The sequence below is a fragment of the Castanea sativa genome, chromosome 11 (assembly GCF_040712315.1).
Source record: "Castanea sativa cultivar Marrone di Chiusa Pesio chromosome 11, ASM4071231v1".
NCBI lineage: Eukaryota > Viridiplantae > Streptophyta > Magnoliopsida > Fagales > Fagaceae > Castanea > Castanea sativa.
Window position 1 is genome coordinate 42,513,343 of NC_134023.1, and position 9,058 is coordinate 42,522,400.

The window sequence follows — 9,058 nt, forward strand, 5'->3', positions numbered from 1 at the left end:
TAGTGTTGGTGGGGCTTACCATGAACAACCTCACACTCTGCCTCCACATGCAGATTTTTGTATCCCACCCTAATTGTGGCAACTTTAAACCAATTCTGCAAAAGCAATTCATTTTCTACTCTGCCAACCCACAAATTATTAAGTCAAAATAATTTTTTTTTAAATCAATATTTGGCAGCAAAACATATAGTCATCTAGAAAAAATAAAAATAAAAGATGAAAATGTGGGTGCAAAGCAAATTTCCCAATTACAATTCCTATAAGCATTTTTCAAATAGCGAGAGCATATGCAAATCTAACTTACAGAAACTAAAGGAATAGGAAAAAAAATACAAAAATAGAAACTCTCAAACACAAATCCATCAAATACCCGAATTATCAAAACGAATCACATCAAAATCCTGTTATACAAAATTCAAAACATAATAGTTGAGGTCTAAAAGAAATTTCACGAGAAGTTCTGAATCTTATTACTACAGCCATGTAATTTTACTTTAGAAAGTGCTTCTCCAATTTGGTTTTGGACCTATGTGGGTTCTTATTTTCTTGCAGGATGTTAGAACTAATGCAGGGATTCTAAATGGGGCTGCTCTTTAGGCTTAGAATGGATTAAGGGAAATGAGAGTTGCTTTGAACAGAAAACAAGACAAGGTAAGACAAAACCTTCTTAATAGAAACCCATCTCTTGAAAATAGCACTAGGTTAATCTATGTAATTGCATTCAAAACTAATCACAAAGCAACTATGATGTGGTACTTATACTATTTGTTTGGCATTGGAGCCTTATAGGTGCTTGACAAGTGTCTAAATCCTATTGGCTAATTCTTAAGCAATCATCTAACTAACTAACTAACTAAATATTTACAAGAGGATTAGGATGCAACAGCTTGAAATTCCCTGCATCAGGAATTTCCCTCTTAAGAAGCACTTGACCTCAAGTGCTTTTGGTTGCCACAAGATTTGTATGAATTTCAAGCCTCTTCTAGGATGATGCAGTTGCATTGTGTAATGAGTTTTCTACTGTTTGCAGCACACCAAAGGCTGCTGCTTCTGCATAGCAAAGTCCCACACAACTGAACCAACCTTCATCTTGACCATTGGCTTGGGGTTTACTTTCCTCTTCTTCGGTTGCAAATAGTGCGGGTATGCCATCTTGTACACAATGTGTGCTACACCTACCATTTTGAAACCGACCCATTTCACATTTCAAATCAAACATTACAAACATAAAATTACATGATAATTTTATACCTTGAATGTAGTCACAATTTTTGGCCTCTTTTCAAACGTGGAGTACCGAATCAATCAACTCAGCACCTATAGTGTAAGAAGGTTATCTAACACAGCAGCAACAAGGTTATCTATATTCAATGTAAAATTTTTAAAACACAAAAGGAGAAAAGTACCTATATGAGATTATTGAGAAAACCAAAGAGAATCTTGATCTCAATCCTACCTCACTCAAGCAAATTCTTTTAACTTGCATCTTAATTCAATAAAGAAACCTTTAAATTTTAGGAAAAGAATATCGACATCTAGAGATAAGAGAGCATATGGCCTTAGGTCCCTATCAAACTTCATTTGCCTAGTAGATATATCAACATTAAATTTTTTTAACATGGGAAATTGGGGTAGCCTAGTAGATATATCAATATTAAATTTTTTTAACATGGGAAATTGGGGTAGCGGAGTCATAAAACCCGAAAACATTCCGCTGCATGGTCCAACAATAAAAAAACAAGTAGTAAACGATTTAGGCTCACCAAGTCGTTTGGGAACAAATCGTTTCAGAGGAAATTATCTGTGCAAGATTCCTTGACCTAAAACTCTGCACAAAAGAAAAGTCACCAAAAACTTTCATTATGTAAAGAATAGAATAAGAAGACAGGTTTTGAAGGAAAATAACTATAGGTTTCCATATTATTTTCACAAAAATACCACAGGGAGGTGTGTGTTATATCCAAAAGCCCTGGGGGGTTAAGTGTAAAACAATTAACCAGTTGGCACATAAAACAATACCATATGGGGAGAAGAAAACTCACGAGGTTCGGTTTTTTGAGGGGAAACCACCACACACACTGGGGGGAGGGGGGTTTGAATATTTTTTCCAAACGAATACCTGTTTGGAAAGCCCCGTTTGCTACTGGTCAGATCTGCACTCAATGTCTGAAGAGGAAGGAAAACAAATATAGGGGGACGGAGGGTATTGGGAAGGAGAAAATACGCACATGGTAGTTTCTGTCTAAACCAAAGTATTTTCAAAATTTTACATAGTGCATTTAAACTTAATTAGCCTTCACAAATAACATAGGAAAGTGAGGGTGACTTGTGATACCATAACAACAAGGAATCTGTGTTGTAGGCTTTGGTCCAATGTGAGCACTTGTTCAAACAGATTATAAGGGACATTCATCTTTGAGATCAAATCAAGAGGGACTAACAGAAATAAAAACTTAACTAACTTGGATAGTTGCATTTTAGGAAATGTTTTTGTCTCCCCACTTTAATATTGACCCAAACTCACCAGCAGGATATTTAAAGGGCAACTGAAACACAGTATGTTGAGGATATTGCAGATGGATTCCTGGAACCAGCTCTTGCTGTCCATAAAACCACATTCTTTTCTACAGCAGCAAACAGCTTCAGGCCCAGTAGATCCACTAGCCCCCACAGACTCCAAGAGTTCCCGATGCATTTAAAAAGATATATCCAATAGCTCACAGATTCATACTTTTACAGAAAATTTCAGGGGCTCAAGCATAAAGAAAATTTGAATCCCATAAATATGACATCATAATTAGTTACTAGTAATCAATTTCAGGAATCCCATTAGGCCATGATAACATTATAAAAATCCAACTTGAATGTCAATGTATTACCAAATTGATAGAATATTATCAATGTTTTTTTTTAAGCGACAGAATGGTATCTGAGGAATTTAAAAAAGGAACACAGAGAATACCCCTTTAAAATAAGCTAATTCTTATAGTGTAGTTGGAAACACAGTTTTAAGTACACACACAATGGAAGTGTTAGGAAGCATCTATTAGAAATAACATTTTAGCACAAGAAAAGAACTCTCCCCACCCCAACAAAAATAATTACGAACTGTTCGTTTTTTATAAAAAAAAAAAAAAAATCCAGAACTTGCAGGACAAGTGGACAACGATGAGAAGGAAGAAGAATAAGCAAAAGACTATATAAGTGGTTGGAGATAGAGAGAGAGAGCCAAAAACCACTAGGAAACCAAAAGACTCAAGGTTATGATGCAATGGGCATCTTAAGGCACTCGAAGAAAAATAAGTTGATGAAATATGCAAGAACTTGAACCCTCAATATACTGAGACTATCAAAGAAGATTGACACGACCAAAGAAGGTTGTACAAACAAAACTTATAACAACTATATTGACAATATGAAAGAAGATTCCATAAACAAAACTTACAACTGCAATTACTGAGCTGTGATATTCCTAAACCTGGCCCGAACCTAACCCGTTGTCATCCCTAAACTAAAGTTAAGTGAGAGATCCTATATCAGTAATTCTTAAAAAATGCATCCAATTGAATTAAATATGTAGTAAATATAGATAAAGATTAAAGAAATATCGCTACATGCATTTTAAGTTCAAATTTAATGGCGTGGACAAATGTTTATGACCTGTGATAATACCTCGTTCTTTACAAAGTTGCACATCTTTAAGCCGCAATATGAACCATAGCCATGAGATAAACTTACCAGGACAAGTGAAAGTACGGAAGGTGCATCTCAGCAATATGATGGGTAACCTGGAGGGCTTTTACATGATTTCAAAGGGGTGGCAAGGCAGCGAATCATTTCTTCACTGAAATCTCAAGAGACTTTGCACGATTGAAAAAGGTGTGTTTCAATAAGTTCTGCCTCTTTGCTTGATCTTTCACTAGACACATTGCAACCGTTTCTTTAAAAGACTGATCACATATGGAAATCATGCAATTAGAATATTATTCTATAAGATGGCTTTTGAACATGAACACCTTAGATAACTTTCAAAATTACAAATAAACACATAGAAGACAAACCTGTAAACAACTCCAATATTTAATGTGAGAGACTGTATCTTTTGAACCTGAGATCAAAGAAAAGCACATATTAATTGGCAGCCAAAATTTTAGGTGATTTGAATTTTGAAAACATTGAGAGGAAGAGGGACGGCTTTGAAACAAAGCAGCCATAACATTCTAGAAACTTAGAGATAATTCACATATTTAGAGAGAAATATGTTTAAACCTGTGATATTACCAACTTGAACTCTGATTTGAAGATATTAGATCAAAGCCCATGTCAAGAGATCAAAGGCTATATGAGTTGTTGCTCAAAGAACATGAAAAGTGAGGGGTTATATGAAAGCCTTGAGACACCTGAAAATCAAGCTAAGCCAAAACATCACTGTAACGAGAAATTTGAATAAACCTTCACATTGTTTTCAATTACATACAAGCAAAAAAAAAATCAAAAAGGAACTTGTTTTTCCAGAACATAGGACCAATGAAAACTTATAGTTTGGCCCGATAATGAAGGTCTCAGTTTGGAGTTTGTCATGCTTGATGAAATCCACAAACTGGCTCAATTCAATGGGATTTGCATACTTTTATTCCTTCTTGTTTTGCACTGCAAGAACCTGATCAACCATCAAATCAGTAGTTCTAAACAAAATGAAAACACGTAAGAGACCTATTTCTTGTGACTTACTGCTTGCATCCATCCCATATTATTAGTCCAACGTAGAGGATTCAACTTTTTATAGGGATATTATTGTCTTTGAAATAAATAGTTATCATTTTCCAAAACTGTCATCCAAGATTTAAATTGAAATAAAGCAAATAAAAAGGGTTTTCTTTTTTTTTTTAATAAAGTAAATGTTAAGAAAGTTATTAATAATCTGCCTATTGGGGTTTCAACATTAATAGTATATTGGGGCATCCCAAAGGAATAGTGGACAAACCACATGGGCGAAGGTAGCACGTAAAGCATCACAAAGCAACAGGAAATTAAAAACTGATTTTCCATCTAATTATCACAGGTCAAAACCTAAAAAAGAAACAGCATGTGTAAATTATATGAAAACATAGGCTAAACACAAAAACATAAAAACATAGATATGCACACTTTACTCATGAAATCTATATGCTACAATCTAAAAAGCACGGACATGGATACGGGTACAGTACAACACGGAAATTTTTGAAAAATTAGGACATGGGTATAGCGGGGATATATATATATATATATATATCCAACTTATAAAATTTGTTTTACAACAAAAATATTATTTATTTTTAAATAATTGTTAAAAAATCTATTAGAAGCATTTTAAAGTCTAGCCACTGAAACTATCTACCTAGATAATGAAAAAAGAATTGTAAAAAGTTGACTACCTGGCTTGATAGGTGGTAGACTTTTAACTCATGAAAGACAAAAAAAAAAAATGAAAAGAAACATCTATTTACACATCTTTTGTTCAAGTGGGTGGGTGGAGATAAAAGAGCTCTTAATGTGTGACACTGTGAGGCAGACAAAGCAATAAAAAGCACATGTGGACAGAAAGGGCAAAGGGACAAAACTGTAAAAGGGTTATAGGATTATAGATCTAAGAGCTGAAGAAGAAGAAGAGATCAGCGTGATAGGAAGAAGAAGATCGGCGTGGGAGGAAGAAGAAGAAGATCGACGAGAGAGGAAGAAGTGGAAGGAGATCGGCGTGAGAGGTAGGGCGTTTCAGCTTTTTATTTTGGAGCAGAAAATGGTTGGCACGCATATGGCCGTGTCCAACAAGTTTCCTGTGTCCTGTAAAAAAAAAACATCAATAGAAACAAGACAAATAGACAAATGTACAAGAGTTTCAGTGCAAGGCGCAAGCTTTGAATCCATCACATGTAGCAAACTGAAAATACACATACCCAGCTACATAGTTCATGAAAAACCGCTACCTTTGAAAGCTGAAGGAAGGCAGTGGCCTCGATTGTTCCAGAGAGAAGGATCATGGCGTCCCAGAACGGTGACATCCAACAGCAGCATCTCGTTGCGTGCGAGAGACTTCTATGCCAGCCGTTATTCTTGGCTCTGTTATGAAAGAATGCGGCAAACTCATCTTACAAGTGTTCCCTAATGAGGGATTCAACTCAGAAGAATATAAGTAAGAGAACGACAAAATCAAATCAACCTTACATAAAAGAATGCAAACATAAAAGGATGCAAACACATCACCCCTGGAATTAAATAGATTATACAACATAAAAAATAAATACAAAAGCAACATTTAATGAAAAATAAATTAATAAAGTAAAAGAGAAAATCAAAAACCCCAATGAACAATTATTAAAGCTAAAGTAGATTGGAAACAAGTGATTAGGGTAGAAGCAGAATCAAAAACTTAGGTAACCTAAAGCAAACTTCTAATATTATGATAAATAACAGTAAAGAGTGACTCAAAATGAGATTTATAACATGCACTAAGAATGGTGGGAGTTGCGAAACAACAAATAGAAAAACTAGCATATTACCCAACAAATATAAAGGTAATTCCAATTAAAAATGAAAGCCAAGCTCTTCCCTGCTTCCTGGTAATTGGAAACAAGGAAGTTCAATTGTAAATATAATCTAAAAACAGCGGCAACAAGGTTATCTGTATTCAATATAAAATTTTTAAAACACACTAAGGAGAAAAGTACCGATATGAGACTATTGAGAAAACCAAAGAGAATTTTGATCTCAACCCTATGTCACCCTAGCAAATTCTTTTAACTTGCATCTTAATTCAATAAAGAAACCTTTAAATTTTAGAAAAAGAATATCGATATCTAGAGATAAGAGACAATATGGCCTTAGGTCCTTATCCAACTTCGTTGCCCTAGTAGATATATCAGCATAAAAAATTTTTAACATGGGAAATTGGGGTAGCGGAGTCATAAAACCTGAAACCATTCCCCTGCACAGTCCGACAATAAAACACAAGTAGTAAATGATTCAGGCTCACCAAATCGTTTGGGAACAAATCGTTTCAGAGGAAATTACATGTGCAAGATTCCATGACCTAAAACTCTGCACAAAAGAAAAGTCACCAAAAACTTTCATTATGTAAAGAATAGAATAAGAAAATAGATTTTGCGGGAAAATAACTATAAGATTCGATATTATTTTCACAAAAATACCACAAGTAGGTGTTGTGTTATATCCAAAAGTAGTTTCAAAATTTTACATAGTGCATTTAAACTTAATTAGCCTTCAAAAATAACATAGTAACATAGGAAAGTGAGGATGATTTGTGATACCATAACAACAACAAATCTGCATGTTGTAGGCTTTGGGGTCCAATGTGAGCACCTGTTCAAACAGATTATAAGGGACATTTATTTTTGACATCAAATCAGAAGGGACTAACAGAAATAAAATCTTAACTAACCTGGATAGTTGCATTTTTCAAAAATTTGTGCCGCTGTACCGTACCCATACCTATACCCGTTCCATAACAGTGCTTCCTAGTATTTTATACTTATGTCATGCATAAACAAAGAAGCCATGACTCACCAGCAGGATATTGAAGGGCAGCTGAAACACAGAATATTGAGGGAATTGTAGATAGATCCAAGGAACCAGCTCTTGCAGTCAGTAGAGCTGCATTCTTTTCTGAAGCAGCAAGAGCTTCAGATCCAGTAGATCCATTAGCCCCCATGGACTCCAAGAGTGACTGATGCAATTACAAAGATAAGTCCAACAGTTTATGGATTCATGCTTTTACAAAAAATTTCAGGGGATCAAAAGCATAAAGAAAATTTGAATCCCACAAATATATGACATCATAATTAGTTACTAGTAATCAATTTTAGGAATCCCATTAGGCAATGACAACATTATCAACATCCAACTTGAATGTCAATGTATTACAAAATTGATAGAATATTAACAATGATATCTATGGTATTTTAAAAAGGAACCAAGAGAATACCATTAAAATAAGCTAATTCTTGTAGCATAGTTGGATACACAGTTTTTAAGTACACACACAATGGAAGTATTATGAAGCATCTATTAAAAATAACATTTTAGCACAAGAAAAGAGCTCCCCCAACCCCCAACAAAAAAAAAAAAATTTATGAACTATGCATTTAAAAAAAAATCCTTTCTTGCAGGGCAAGTGGACAACGATGAGAAGAAAGAAGAATAAGCAAAAGACCACATAAGTGGTTGGAGGTAGACAAAGAGCAAAAACCACTAGGAAACCGAAAGACTCATGATTATGATGCAATGGGCATTAGAAACCGAAAAAACAGAAGGTTTTGCTGAAATTGTTTGAACAAATTCGACATCAATTTAGAAGCTTTAGATAAGTAGAAGATAAGAAAGGCACAACTCAGATAAAGACTATCTCAAGATTTGTGTATGTCTATATCAGTAGACCTCAATCTTTGCTCTGTTTTTTGAGTTTCTCCACACCAAAAAAAATTGCAAAAAAGAAAGAATTCATTCATATAGATTATTATCCCATTAACAAAACTACTTAAGCCATTGGTTATTTTCTGTAAATAAGTCGTTCAAAATGAAAATCTCTAAATTAATCTTATAGGCCCCAATGGAATACCAGTAAAAATAAGCAGATTCAAGCAAACAATCTTACTAGCACTTCTAGCTTTTCTCATCATCAACACCAACAAATTGGAAGGTTGTCAAATGATTTTTTCTTCTTTGTATTACAGAATTTAACAAAAAAAAAAATTATATTCTAACATAACTAAAATTTTATAAATTGCAAAATCGTCAAATACTCGGTGAAAGACTCATAAAACTCAAAGATACCCTACATGTACAAATTATACAGATATAATCAATCAATCATAATTAAAACCAACACCACAATAGAGGGGTGTGGTTAACAATGGTTCAGTTTGGGGATTTGAGGTGAAAGTGATAGGGATGGAAAGATGCATGCCAAAGACAAAAAATCAAACACAAAAAGAAGGATATGAAATTTATGCAAGGTACTTGGAATATCCACCCAAACCAAGACCAATTCACATCAAGTGTG

The 9,058-nt window shown here is 34.3% G+C and overlaps 2 long non-coding RNA genes across 2 annotated transcripts; both read right to left on the reverse strand.

Annotated features, from left to right (window-relative positions):
- Nucleotides 1-3,687: 3,687 nt before the first annotated feature.
- LOC142615608 (uncharacterized) lies at nt 3,688-5,156 on the reverse strand. The gene is made up of 3 exons (XR_012840794.1): nt 4,270-5,156; nt 4,062-4,108; nt 3,688-3,950 (listed from the first exon to the last, which is right to left on the reverse strand). It is a non-coding gene; the product is annotated as an uncharacterized LOC142615608 (long non-coding RNA).
- A 4-nt stretch (nt 5,157-5,160) lies between these two features.
- Nucleotides 5,161-8,741, reverse strand: LOC142615609 (uncharacterized). Its single transcript, XR_012840795.1, has 3 exons — nt 7,308-8,741; nt 7,013-7,077; nt 5,161-6,099 (listed from the first exon to the last, which is right to left on the reverse strand). It is a non-coding gene; the product is annotated as an uncharacterized LOC142615609 (long non-coding RNA).
- Between the last annotated feature and the right edge of the window lie 317 nt (nt 8,742-9,058).